A 14,680-nucleotide genomic window follows, 5' to 3' on the forward strand; every position below is an offset into this window, starting at 1 on the left:
TTTGCTGTCATTCTCCTGAACCGCTCTGATCCAGTCAGCACTGACGACGTTTCATTGTCCTGTTTCTCCATTTAATTCTCAGATTATGTCTTTTCTGGGTTCTTTGTTAGTTCCAGCTCCTCTTTCTTCTCCCTAAGTTTGAACATGTCTCAACCTCATTCTTCAGCCTTCTCTGTTGTTCTTCTCTGTACATGAGCTCCCAGTGTAGGATCCTTCTACTGCCATGGCTTAAACGTTGACCTCCCTGGGGATTAATTCCAAACATATGTCTACAGCTCTGACTGCTCTGATTAGTCTCACATCTCCTGCTGCTTCCTGAGGACCTCCACCTCCGTATTCAGTCATCACAATAAATTTGGTTTGTCTAAATCCAAACTTACCATCTATCCCTTTTAAACCAGCTTTCACTCTGAATTTCTGCCCTTGCTCCCTTGTTCAATCATTCATTCAGCAAGTATAAAGACTCCTAGTCACCCACACTAGAATCTTCAGTCATCTTGATCTCTCCCAGCCTCCCAGCTTTTCATCACTTGGTGACTGAACCAGCACATTAGTTTTCTGACTGGTATCCCTGCTTCTAATCTCTCCTTCCTCAAACCCATCCTTTACATATGTTCCTGCCAGACTGACCTTCCCACGACACTCCCAAATTGGCCAAGAGCAATTTATGATTTCCAGTGGGAACGTCCTTCATTCAATCTCCTTCCATTCCCCTGTTGGAAGTCCCCAACATAGTTTGGTTTTCAAGGCTCCACATGTTGTCTCTTCTAACCTGTATGAACCACATTTCATTGCATGAGCATCAACAACAAATGTGCTTCCCTTCACAGCTCCTCTCTTCCAGCCAAACTTATCTATACACACTTGAGTGCATATACCCATAGTCCTGTCTAGACCTGTGATAGTGCATACTGTGAAGACCTTCCCTTTCCTTATCTAAGAGCTACCTTCCTTCAAGCCATCCTACCCTCAAGAAGACTTCCTCCTCCAGAGAAATCCTTAGTTACTTTCCCTCGGCAACACTCATTACCTGTAGTGATAATTTGATGCAAAATATGTTTCCTTGACTTATATATTTATCTTTCTATGTCCTATGTCTGCTCAAGAAGAACAAGCTACATTAGGATAGCTGTCTTTTAAAAATCCTTGTTTTGGGATGGTGGCCCAGTGCCTACAGCAGATCCTCAATAAACTGTTGTTCATTGTGATGCTTAGCAGAAGCCAAATAATACATCTGGTTTCTTTGGGTAGGGAGAAGACGAGGAATCTTCAAATATATCTTGATATTCAATGTTGCTGATCTTGTCTATGACACTCATTTGTCACAGCATATGCTAGATTGTCAGCATTCATTTATTCATGTCTCGCTCAAAATATGTGTGGAATATTAATCAGTAAGAATGTGTGCCAGGGGCTTCCCTGGTGGTGCAGTGGTTAAGAATCCTCCTGCCAATTCAGGGGACACTGGTTCGAGCCCTGGTCCAGGAAGATCCCACATGCTGTGGAGCAACTAAGCCCATGCACCACAATCAAGGATATCTGAGCCTGTGTGCCACAACTACTGAAGCCTGTGTGCCTAGAGCCCGTGCTCCACAACGAAGAGTAGCCCCTGCTCGCCGCAATTTGAGAAAGCCCGTGTGCAGCGACAAAGACCCAATGCAGCCAAAAATAAATAAATAAGATAAACAAATTAAAAAAAACGTGTTCCAGTTTCTTTTTAATTTATTTAATTTTCATATACTGATGGAGCAGCTATGCCAAAATTATTTTTGAATTTTGGTATTGAAAGTATAACATGTTTTCCTGTTCATGGCTATTACCTACAACATTTCTCTCTGAAAATAACAAGAGAGGGGCTATAATTTATTTGTATTATTATCATTTATCTTATCATACTCCTATTTAATTAATAAGCTACTTAACAAAATAAATTTATTCATGAAAAGTTGGCAGTAAATCTGATTTATATTAATTCATATTTTCTTGTTGACATAAATTACCAGATTGGAGATGCTCTCCTTTGGAAAGTGTTTTGGGTCTAAGACTAAATTAAAATATTGGTAGATAATGCAATGAAACATTAAAGTCACATATTCTTAAAGTTCTGATAAAATAATGCTTAAATTACTAAGAATGGAAGCTTTTTTTTTTTTTTTTTTTTTTGCGGTACGCGGGCCTCTCACTGCTGTGGCCTCTCCCTCTGCGGAGCACAGGCACCGGACGCCCAGGCCCAGCGGCCATGGCTCACGGGCCCAGCTGCTCCGCGGCACGTGGGATCCTCCCAGACCGGGCCACGAACCTGCATCCCCTGCATCAGCAGGCAGACTCCCAACCACTGCACCACCAGGGAAGCCCTGGAAGCTATTTTTGATGCCATGGAACTAGTCCAGTAGGGGAACAAAAGTGATTTTTTTTTTTAAAGGTAATTTTATTTTATTTTTTTTCAATTTATTTAATTTATTTATTTTTGGCTGCACTGGTTCTTTGTTGCTGCACGTGGACTTTCTCTAGTTGCAGCAGGCGGGGGCTACTCTTTCTCATTGCAGTGGCTTCTCTTGTGGAGCATGGGCTCTAGGCACGTGGGTTTCAGTAGTTGTGGCATGTGGGATCAGTAGTTGTGGCTCACGGACTCTAGAGCGCAGGCTCAGTAGTTGTGGTGCATGGGCTTAGTTGCTCTGCGGCATGTGGGATCTTCCCAGACCAGGGCTCGAACCCACGTCCCCTGCATTGGCAGGCGGACTCTCAACTACTGCGCCACCAGGGAAGCTCTCTCTCTCTTTTTTTTTTTTTTTTTGCGGAGCACAGGCTCCGGACGCGCAGGCTCAGCGGCCATGGCTCACGGGCCCAGCCGCTCCGCGGCATGTGGGATCTTCCCGGACCGGGGCACGAACCCGTGTCCCCTGCATCGGCAGGCGGACTCTCAACCACTGCGCCACCAGGGAAGCCCTCTCTCTCTCTTTTTAAATTATACTTTTCCCTGCTTATTCCACCAGGTTGTAGCTGTGTAGGGTCTGAAGGATTAGGAAGATCCAGATTCTAACAAAGTCTGCTGACAATAATGAGGGAGCACCATCTATGACAGAAACTCTTCAATTGCATATTTATATGACATAACATAATATGTTTCTCAGAACAGTTCGTTAGCCTTTAAAAATTCTTTGTTCTGGGCTTCCCTGGTGGCGCAGTGGTTGGGAGTCTGCCTGCGGATGCAGGGGACACGGGTTCGTGCCCTGGTCTGGGAAGATCCCACATGCCGCGGAGCGGCTGGGCCCGTGAGCCATGGCCGCTGAGCCTGCGCGTCCAGAGCCTGTGCTCCGCAACGGGAGAGGCCACAGCAGTGAGAGGCCTGTGTACGGCAAAAAAGAAAAGAAAAGAAAAAAAATTCTTTGTTCTGAATAGCTTTTGATTTTGTTGATGTGAAGTAGTGTTTTCAGATCCATGTGCTGGGGATGCCCTGGACTCTCCCGTTATGTTGTGTCCAATGGGCTATTTGTCAGCTCCTTGCTCCTAGTGGGTCCCCCCTCAATGAGCCAATGCTGCCTGTAGGTCCTCTTTCTCTTGCCGACTAGTCAGTGACTCAGCTTCCTAATCAGAGCTCTTTTGACTATTTTTACTGATTTCTGCATGTCATTCCTCCCTCTCTTTCACCATCCTTCCCAAGAGACTCTAAGCCCACCATGGTATAGGGGACGGCTCCGCCCTGGCGCCATGGCGATCTGTGCATGTCTCCACTCAGGCCCTGTGATTGTCTCAGAACATGAGAGACTTGTGAGAAGATGCTATCAGGCATTTCCCACTTGCCTCCCAGTCTCCCTAGGAAGCCAACATGAGACAGTTCCTCACTGCTTCCCAGCCTCTGATGAGGTTTGAGGCCTTGTCCCTACTCTGAGCGCACAACTGCAGGCTTTAAACTCTTTAGCTGAGCTTGGTGATAGCTCCTCTGCAATAGAGCTTCCTATCGTCCATGTTGTTGTCACCTGGCCCCCTCTGTGGGACAGAGGACACAGGAGCTGGCACCTTTGCTCCTTGCTCTTTTGCTATGTAAATAATAAACTGAATCTAACAGGGCTCTGGCCGAATCTGCCAGCCCTGCTTGACACACGGCAATTATCAGTGGACATGTTATATCTGTCCTTATCATTCCCCCAATTCTTTTCCAATATGCTGTAGAAAAATTTAAAAACTACGAACATGCTATGAAACAAACTAGATTGAAGGAAACTTCCCCAGATTTTGTTTAAAGGCAACATCTCTCCTGTGGCAATTCCTATTTATTAGAATAGCAACATAATCATCATTTCTGTGCACTTCCTTTGGAGCAAACTTGTGGTCCATTCATTGACTGGCACTGGGAAATCTTTGGATTAGTTTAAGCACCATTAGGAATGCTTGTCAGAATAATAGCCTGGGAGCCTAAGTGCATCAATTATTCAAGGACTAATTATCTGTCCTGCTAATATTCGAGCATCTTAAGTCTCCTACCTCTTCCTCTGGCTACTTGTTTTATAGACATTTCCTGCTGGATAAGCACAGGTACCGTAGCACAGGCAGGGGAAATAAGAAACTTCAGTCAGTTCTGCCATTTCAAAAGTTGTAGCTGAAGACTTTAGGGGAGGAGGTTTGTTGAGTGATCTGTGGGCCTTAGTTACCCTAGTAGTCCTAACGCTGCCCTGGTACACTTTTTCTCATGCACAGTATTCTTGAACATTTCATCTGAAAGGTAGAACATTGGAATTGGAAGGGTAATTTAGACTAACTCTGTAATGCATGAGCCATCCTTCACAACACTTAAAAGATGTCTTTTAACCTTCACTCCCTCTCAGGTAGCCCATGCCATTATTGTACATCTCTAGCGAGGAAGTGTTATATACATTCCAGCTATTAATGTATAGTCTGTATCTGGGGGACACACCACTCAATTATTTATTCTCTTCCCCTCCATAAGGATCTGAGTTCTGCCACTAACTTGTTTAGGGACCTCGTTCAGTAAACATCTTAACTTCCCTGGTCTCCTATGTTTTTCTCTTTGAAAGAAAGAAGCTGAATGATAGTATTTAAAGTATCCTCCAATTCAAAAAGTCTAGGGCTCTGTGATTTTAGTAATGAAGTCAATATTTCCATTGACTGATTCCTAGTTATTCTTTAAAAAGGAATTGTAGGGGCTTCCCTGGTGGCGCAGTGGTAGAGAGTCCGCCTGCCGATGCAGGGGACACGGGTTCGTGCCCCGGTCTGGGAAGATCCCACATGCCGCAGAGCGGCTGCGCCCGTGAGCCATGGCCACTGAGCCTGCGCATCCAGAGCCTGTGCTCCGCAACGGGAGAGGCCACAACAGTGAGAGGCCCGCGTACCGCAAAAAAAAAAAAAAAAAAAAAAAAAGGAATTATAAATCGGAGGCCTCAAACATGATGTTATGGTCACTGAATTCAAGCGTGCCTACCTTTAACGCTGCCTAGCAAACAAGTACCGTAATCCCTTTACTCTTCTCCCTCTCCTAGACGATAGGTTCACACTTTCTCCTCTTTCCTCCAACCTCATCTCACACCTCATCCTCACCTTGGGCAGATATCCTTTGCCTCCTGTTTCACTAAGAAAATTAAAGCAATCGGAGACCAACCCTACACACTCCTACAATATATCCACTTATTGGTAGATGCATCTGTTCCCATTTCCTCCTTTTGTCTTGGTACAGTGGATGATGAGCCTGTGCCTCTAGCAAGGGCTTCACTTCCCACTGGTGCTTGGATCCCATACCTATTCATCTACCCAAAACACTGCGCCGGTAATTTTCCCTTCTCTTCCCTATTGTTTCTACTGGATCATTTCCACTTACAGACAAACATGCTGTTATGTTTCACATCTCAGAAAAAACAAAACAAAAAACCCTCTCTGGATTCCTCCTCTCTAGTTACGATTCTATTTTTCTTCACTTTAGAGCAAAGCTCCCAGAAAGCTGTCTCCAGTTTCTCTCCTCCCAGCCTCTCTTGATCCTACTCCTAGGAGATTTTCACCACTGCTTCCAGCCCTGACTGCCCCACCAGAACTGCTCTGGCCAAGGTCACTCACAACTCTGTGTCACTGAATCCCAAGGTCACCCTCGTTCCTCCCTTCACTTATCCTAGCAGCAGCCCTTGACACAGTTGACCACTCCCTCCGTCTTCAATCTCTTTTTTCAGTTAGGTTTTAGGATGCTAGAGTTTCTCCGTCTTTTTTCCTTCTCCACTCAGCTGCTTCTCAGTCTCCCTCTGGATCTTCCTCTTCTCCCTGAACTTATAACGTCGGGTGCACCAGGGCTCAGACCTGCAGCTCTTCTCCCTACACCGACAGTCTTGTCATCTCCTGCAGTCTCATACCTTTAAGTCCCATCTGTTGACAGCTCCTGATTTATGTCTATTACGAACAACAGACCCCAAAAGGAGTTGCTTATGCGAAGCCCCATGTCACCAAAACCGAGATTTAGCTTAATTAAGGTTTTGATTTTCCCAGAAATGGAACCTTGAACCAGTCAGTCGGGAATCCCCTGATCAACACCAGTTAGATAATCTACCTGATAGGCCCCTGCCAAAAGGGAAAGTAACCTTGTGAAAATCGATCCGATTTTTACCTAACTTTCTTGTTCTTGCACCCTTCTGCCTATAAAAGTTTTTCATTTTGTACAGCTCCTTGGGGTTCCTTTCTATCTGCTAGACTAGATGCTGCCTGATTCATGAATCAGTGCCTGAAGCCAGTAAGATCTTTCAAATGTCCTCAGTTGAATGTTTTTTGTCTCTCAGTTGAATTTTGTTTCGTTAGCATATCTCTATCCAGTGTCCTTCCTTTTGTCTCCAGAAACATTTATCTTCTTGATACCTCCACTTGGTGAAAACCACCAAGAGGTTTTCAGATTGAATGTTCAAAGCTGAGCTCCTGACTTCTAACCCTGTCTGCCCCTTCCCCAGTCTTCCCCATCTCGAATACCAATCACTTCAATCGTTCCTCCTCAAAACCTCCGTGCTCCTTTCTGTCTTTTTTTTTTTTGCTGTACGTGGGCTTCTCACCACTGTGGCCTCTCCCCTTGCGGAGCAACAGGCTCCGGACATGCAGGCTCAGCGGCCATGGCTCAAGGGTGCAGCCGCTCCACGGCATGTGGGATCTTCCTGGACCGGGGCACGAACCCGTGTCCGCTGCATCGGCAGGCGGACTCTCAACCACTGCGCCACCAGGGAAGCCCCCCTTTCTGTCTTTTATACCCCACGTCTAGACCGTCAGCTAATCCTGAGGCTTCTACTCTCAAAATATACTCTGGTCACTAACAATTGGTTAATCTGGTTAACCACCCGGTTACCATGGTGGTCCAAGCCACTGTCATCTCTTGCTTGGATGATTCCAGAGGCCACCTGGTCACCCTGCTTTTGGTCTTACCCACTTCAGTCTATTCTCAACAGCAGCAGCCAGAGTGATTCTGTTAAAACACAAGTCAGATCACGTGAGCCCTCTGCCCAGAAACCTCCGTGGGCTGCCCATCTTAGAGTGATGCGAAGCCCCGCTGATCTGGCCTTTGTTTCCTCTCTGACCTTGTCTCCTTCTCCCCAGCTCCCTCCACTCCAGCCCTGCTGGGCTCTTTGATAGTTTCTGAATGTGGGCCATGCTCCTGCCTCAGGGTCTTTGTACTTACTCTCCCTTGACTCTCTTTCCACACACACCTAAACTGTGGCACATCCTTGTACCTACTTCTGGTCTTCACTCAATTAGCACCTTCTCTGTCAGGTTTTCCCTGACAATCTTATCTAAAATTTCAACCTCCCGTACACTTGCCACCCTTTGCCTGTTTTATTTTTATTCCAGATCACTTGTTACTACTAATATGCTATATATTTTTCTTATTTCTTTTTTGATATCTGTCTTCTTCATTAGAATGTAGGTTCCAGAAGTGCAGGGATTTCTGACTGTCTTGTTCACTGTTGTCTCCCAGCACCTAGAACAGTGTCTGACATATAGTAGACATTCATTCATTGAATGAATAAATGAATGATGAATGATTTGTCACCGATCCTTATCTGCTGTGAAGACTGGTTACAATTTATTTACAGAAAACATTATTTAACTACTATACAAGTACCACATGTTCCTGTAAAAGAATGAGAAAATGCTGTTAAGCAAAAAGATGAAAATATCTATAACGCCTTCACCCATAAATAACCTCTGTGATAATTTAGTGTGTATTCTCCTAGACTTTTCTCTCTGTTTATCTATACTTATATATGTATTTTTAAAATGGGATCCTATGATACATATGGTTTTCTAGCCCGCCTTTTAATCATTTAACATATGGTAAAAATCTTTCAATGTCAATAAATCTCCGTCTCCATCATCATTTTTAAATGGCTGCATAGTAATCCATTGTATGGAAGGACTACAATTTACTTAACTAATTCTCTTTCTGGACAATTAGAATATTATATATATTGGTCTCAGATTGATATAAAAGTGTTGGCAGACTTGAACAGGAAGAGATCTAGGACAAGCCCGCCAGAACATCTGTCTTCAATTATTTAAAGGATAAGGATGACATATATTTTGCGTAGTTCCAGAAAATAGGACTTGGATGAGTGGATGAACATTAAATGGAGGTAAATTTCCACTTGATAGAAACAATTTTGTAACATTTCTTAAAAATGGAAAAGGATGTCTTATGGAGGTAGTGAACTCTTTCTGGAAGTTCTCATGGAAGGGCTGGCTGGCTGTCCTTGTTTCTGAAAGAATTCCTGCCTTGAAGGGAGTTTGAAGTCGATGGTCCTCCAGTTCTATGACTTCCAGAAGCCAATTCTGTAGAAGAGTCATGAGGGATAGTCTCATGCTGGTTTTGTAAAAGCTAAATGCTGTAGCTTCAAGCCTCCTCCTGTTTCTAGGCTAAGGCAGGAAAAAAAGTCTCCAAAATTTATCTTTTTGTGTGTAGTCTGGGAACTAAGAGTGAGGAAGTGAGAAAGTAAATAGAGGTTAAGTGTTTAGAGGAGTTTTTCTTTTCCTTGGGATTCTTTTATCTCCCACTTTTCTCACTTTCCTTTTTCTCTTTATTTTATACTTCTTTAATTTCTTTCTTGCCCTCTTTGATTTTGGCACTAAATTCAAGTCATAGGGTTGGTGAGTTTGGCCGTGACCTCAGAGTCTGGGGCAGGGACCCAAGCAGCACCAGGTCAGTGATGGGTGGCGAAGAGTCAGGGACCGGAGAGCAGCTCAGGAGCTCTGGGGCCTCTTCCTTGCCTCTCACCCACCACACTTGGCCACCCTGAACTTCCTATGTCCTTGCTAGGCTCCCAAATGCAAATGCCCTCCTTCCTCTCTTGGAATCATGCCCCTCCCTAAAAGACAAGACAATTCTTGTCTCCTTTTCTGAATCTCCAGGAACTCTTAGCAGACCTCTCACCAGGAAAGAATAGAGTAGAATGGGAATAATTCCCCTTAGCATTTGCTGCTTGTGGGGTGCCTGGCCAGGCATTACAGGGCCGTGTAAGGAGGTCCCTACAGCTGTCCTGTAACAGTGGCCACTGGTCATATGGGGCTACCGAGCCCTTAAAACAGCTTGTTGGAATTGAGATGTGCTGTAAGTGTAAAATACATACCAGATTTCAAATACTTAATATGAAAAAAAGAATGTAAAACACCTCAAAAATAAATTCTTACATTAGTTATGATGACATTCTGAACTATTGGGTTAAATAAAAAGGTAGTATTAAAATTTTTTAAAACTTTTTATTTTATATTGGAGTACAGTTGATTAACAATGTTGTGTTAGTTTCAGGTGTACAGCAAAGTGATTCAGTTATACATATTCATGTACCTATTCTTTTTCAAATTCTTTTCCCATTTAGGTTGTTTCCCATTTAGGTTGTTTCAGTAGGAAACCTAAATGTTGCCCATTTAGGTCGTTTCGCTGAGCAGAGATCCCTGTGCTATGCAGTAGGTCCTTGTCGGTTATCCATTTTAAATACAGCAGTGTGTACATGTCGATCCCACACTCCCTAACTATCCCCCCAGCCCTTCCCCCAGTAACCATAAGTTCGTTCTCTAAGTCTGTTTCTCTTTTGTAAATAAGTTCATTTTTATTAAATGTATTAAAAATGTAGTATTAAATTTAATTTCATCTGCTTCTTTTTACTTATTTTTCTTTTGGTCGCACCGCGCTGGCATGTGAGATCTTAGTTCCCCAACCAGGGATCGAACCCGGGTCCCCTGCAGTGGAAGCATGGAGTCTTAACCACTGGACTGCCAGGGAAGTCCCTCTTTTTACTTTTTTAATGTAGCTACCAGAAAATTTAAAATTGTCTGCGGGGCTCACGTTTTTGCCTTGCCTTACGTTTCTTCTGAACAGTGCTGTTCAAAACCTCACCGCTTAGTGTGGCACCTGCTCAAGCAGCATCAGCATTTCCCGAGATCTTGGGAGAAATACAGACTCTCAGAGCTCAGCCCAGACCCAAAGAATCAGAATCTGCGTTTTAGATCCGCTGCGGATTCAAGTTTGAGAAGCACCTCTCAGAGGGCTTCCTGTAGGTTTAGTGGATCCATCTGCTACCAGGAAAGCATGCTAGCGTGGTGGCACGCGGAACAGCACCCAGGAGACTTTCAGAGTGTTACTGCCAATTCTGTTTTTTTTTCCTGTCTCCCAGCATGGACCCTTTGGGTTGAGGTGAACTTCCACAGGGAGGCTGTTGTCTGATAACACTTTCCAGGATGGGCTAGGAGGTGGGGTAGGGAGAAGCAGGTGTGTCACAGTAGAAGAGGGAAGCCTCAGAGAAAAAGACGAAGTCCCTGTTTGGTCTCAAGTTAATGGTTAACTTACCATGGAGAAAGAAGCAGTTGAGACGGTGGACTTTAGTTTCTGGTTCTTTTTCTACAAACTTCTGTGGCCTTGGCTTAATTATCCTCCTGTCCTGGAGAGCTGCAAATGCTGGCAATAGATTGGGCCCTTTTACACTCAAGTCTTGTGAGGTAGGGGACTGAGCCAAGAGGAGCAAGGTCTGGGCTTTTCATTGTGGCTTGTTTTTCTCCCCTTCTCTGGATAAGTTAGATAACTCATAGAGCTTCATGGACCCTCAGTATATCTCCTACCTATAAATAATGGGTTAGTGCTTTGCAAATAGTTATGAATAAATAACTCAATAGTATTTGTAACAGCTTTATCGCATGTCTTAGTCCATTTGGGCTGCTATATAACAAAGTATCATAAACTGGATGGCCTGTAAACCATAGAAATTTATTTCTCCCTGGTTGAAAGTCCGAGATCAGGGTGCCAGCATGGTTGAATTCTTCCAGGTTGTGATAGCTACCTTCTTGTATTTTCACATGGCAGGGAGCAGAGAGGGAAGCAAGCTCTCTCCCCACTCTTATTAGGGCACTAATCCCACTCGTGAAGACTTCATCCTCATGGCCTCGTCTAATCCTAATTATCTCCCAAAGGCCACACTGAAGCATAGGGTTTCGACATGAATTTTGGAGGGTACACAAACATTTAATTTACAACATTGAGATATAATTTATATGCCATAAGATTCACCCATTTTAAATGTACAATTCAAGCTGAACTTCTATTGTATTTAAGTAAAAAAATAATGACGCTTTTCTCAGTCCTCTTGTATTCGAATCAGTCATTGAAATTATGGATGTTTAATTGTTTTTGACCTACAATGTGATTCAATCTTACATCTAAAATACTGTTTGTTAAAATTCTTTCAAAGCAGGAAAGTATTTTTCCAGAGAGATTTTCTGTTAGAATGATGTCATCCATATCTCACCTCTCTCTTCAGAGTAAACTGCAGTATAATATATGTTACGCCAATCTAGATTCAATAATTCTATTTTTTCCAAAAAGCTCCTTTCCTACTAATTCATTTTACACTTGGAGAATGGATTTTTTTCACCCAGTAGACAAGTCTAATCAACATTTTTCTGAAAAGAAGATTTTTCAATATTCAGAAAAAAGAATGAGGAGAACTGAGGGAGAACTAAACATGGATATTCTGCTGTACATAGAAATGATGATTTTCATAAAGAAAATAAATATACATGCAATAAATGGATATAAATGGAGAAACGAATAACAAGCCCAATCTAAGTAATGGACTCAGGCCTGCTCAGGCCCAATGAGCTCCTCGGGCTGAAAATGAGAAGTGAATATTAACACTCTGTTTTATCTCCTACTCTCAATTTCTTCACAAAATAGTTGAGAAATATATGTTTGAGGGATACAAATACCCATTTCATACACACACACACACACACACACACACACATCTATGTGTATTCTCCTCTTGGCTAGAAAACATCTTGTTTCACCCCTCAGTTAACCTGTCTGTGCCCCCTGTAGTGGAAGCATGGAGTCCTAACCACTGGACTGCTAGGGAAGTCCCTCGGTTGTTTCTTGACAGGACTTTGAGTGGATCTTTTCTCTCTCTCTCTCTCTCTCTCTCACACACACACACACACACACACGCCATTAGCCAGGAAGAAAAGAGAAAATGCTAGTTAGTTACATGGAGCTCCCGTAACTCCAGCTGGATCAGCTTTTGATGCTGAAATGCTTGAGGTAGCAGCTGGCCTCAGACACTCCCGCCTCTCTCTGCCCAGGAGTCAGTGCTTTTCCCTCCCCGGCCCCATCCCTTGCTTGGTCCTTTCTTACTCTGTACTGTTGCAAAGTAAGTTTGGGCAGGTTCGAAGCCCTGGCTCTCAGCGCCTGTGTCAGCTGCTCAGACAGGGGCACCACAGAGGCATTTTGAAAGTGAACTGAGTGAACTTTTATTTTTTTAAGATTTTTTTTTTTGATGTAGACCATTTTTAAAGTGTTCATTGAATTTGTTACAATATTGCTTCTGTTTTATGTTTTGGATTTTTGGCCCCGAGCCATGTGGGATCTTAGCTCCCTGACCAGGGATTGAACCTGCACCCCCTGCATTGGAAGGTGAAATCTCAACCACTGGACCACCAGGGAAGTCCCTGAGTGAACTTTTTGACCTGAGCATGTACACTACAGGGGGAAAAAAATCTTTAAAAATAGATGTCAAGTAGAAAAAAAATTTTTTTCCTGAGAGCAAAAGGAGATCTTAGGGGAGAACTTGACACTGTGACCCTGGCTTTGGTGGGGAGAGCTGGAGGAGGGGGGTGGCAGTGACAGCCCTCCCACCCTGCCCCCTCCCTGGCTTTTGTGTGTCCTCTGGGTCACATGTTCCCATCCTTCTCACCCCTCTGACCTTGCTCCTCCAAGGAGCTACTTTGAATGAAGGGCTGTTGTTTTTTTATTTCTTCCGGCTCGGCCTTCCCAGAGCATCATTCATGGAAAAGGAGGAAACCAGATTGTTGCCTGTGGAGGCTTTGCAGATTTGTAGGCCTTGCCTGTCACAAATACCAAAATTAAGTTATTTTTCCTTTTATTTCCCATGAATCCAGCCGAGGGAACCCCTTCCTACCTGATGTTTTCAGTCTGTGTCCAAGAGATCTGCTTTGTGGCTTTCGTGGATCGTCCCCAGGAGACCCTCAGAGCTTCATTTCTGTTGAAATCTCGAAGGGCGTGTGTAATTAATTACAGCAGAGGCTTGACAGGACAAGGCTGTCAATGGCACATTCATACCCGATAAGGCCTAGCCTGCTGTGCCTTCGGCCTGAATGGCTTGCATCTAAATATGTAGCTTTCCCTATTTTCTTGAAAAGAATCCACATTTTCAATCAAAAAATTCTCTTAAGGTGTTAACCCAAGAATAGCTGCATCATTCGCTAGCTAGACGGCTACTGCAGAAAGAAATGTCACCGAAAGGTTACATTGAGATTAAATATCTCTCCATTTTCCTCTCTCTCAACACTTTTTTTTTTCTCTCCTCCCCACCTTGCTTCACTGCCAGCATCATCAGCCCAACAGATCATAGATATCTGTGTTCACGTGTACACACACACACACATTCACCATACACACACATGCGGGGGGAGTGTACGTGTGTGTGTCATTTCACCGTCTGCTAAAATTCTGCCAATACTTGCAAGGCCCCAGGGTCGTCTCTGGAGAACAGGGAAGGCTGGTGGTAATGCTCTTTACTCTGACATAGGCAAATGTTCACCTGTGGCACCCTGTAGGGCAGAGCTCACTTCTGTGGTCTTTAATATGCTTGGAGGATGCTATTACAATAATTTATTATCATTATTATTTATTTTATTATTTTTTTGTGGTACCCGGGCTTCTCACTGTTGCGGCCTCTCCCGTTGCGGAGCACAGGCTCCGGACGCCCAGGCTCAGCGGCCATGGCTCACGGGCCCAGCCACTCCGCGGCATGTGGGATCTTCCCGGACCGGGGCACGAACCCGTGTCCCCTGCATCGGCAGGCAGACTCTCAACCACAGCGCCACCAGAGAAGCCCGAGTTGAATCCTTTAGGGAAATTCAATTTTCAAATTTCGGATTAAGGAACTAACACACGAAGAAAAGTATTGTTGAAGGTCGAAGAGCCCCACAAGAGGAGGCACTGGTTCAATCTCACTTTCTAACTCACTGTTTTCACAACACCTGGCACATCATCGGGGTCCAACAAACAGTGAATAAAGGAGAGAGTGAATGAGGTATTTATAGCAAAGGCTGGACCCCAAGTCCCTTCATCATCCCCTCTCTAAACAATCATGATATACATGAAGGCAAATTGAATTCTGTGTTGGATGTAAATTGGCATTCT

Source organism: Tursiops truncatus, chromosome 7 (assembly GCF_011762595.2).
Source record: "Tursiops truncatus isolate mTurTru1 chromosome 7, mTurTru1.mat.Y, whole genome shotgun sequence".
NCBI lineage: Eukaryota > Metazoa > Chordata > Mammalia > Artiodactyla > Delphinidae > Tursiops > Tursiops truncatus.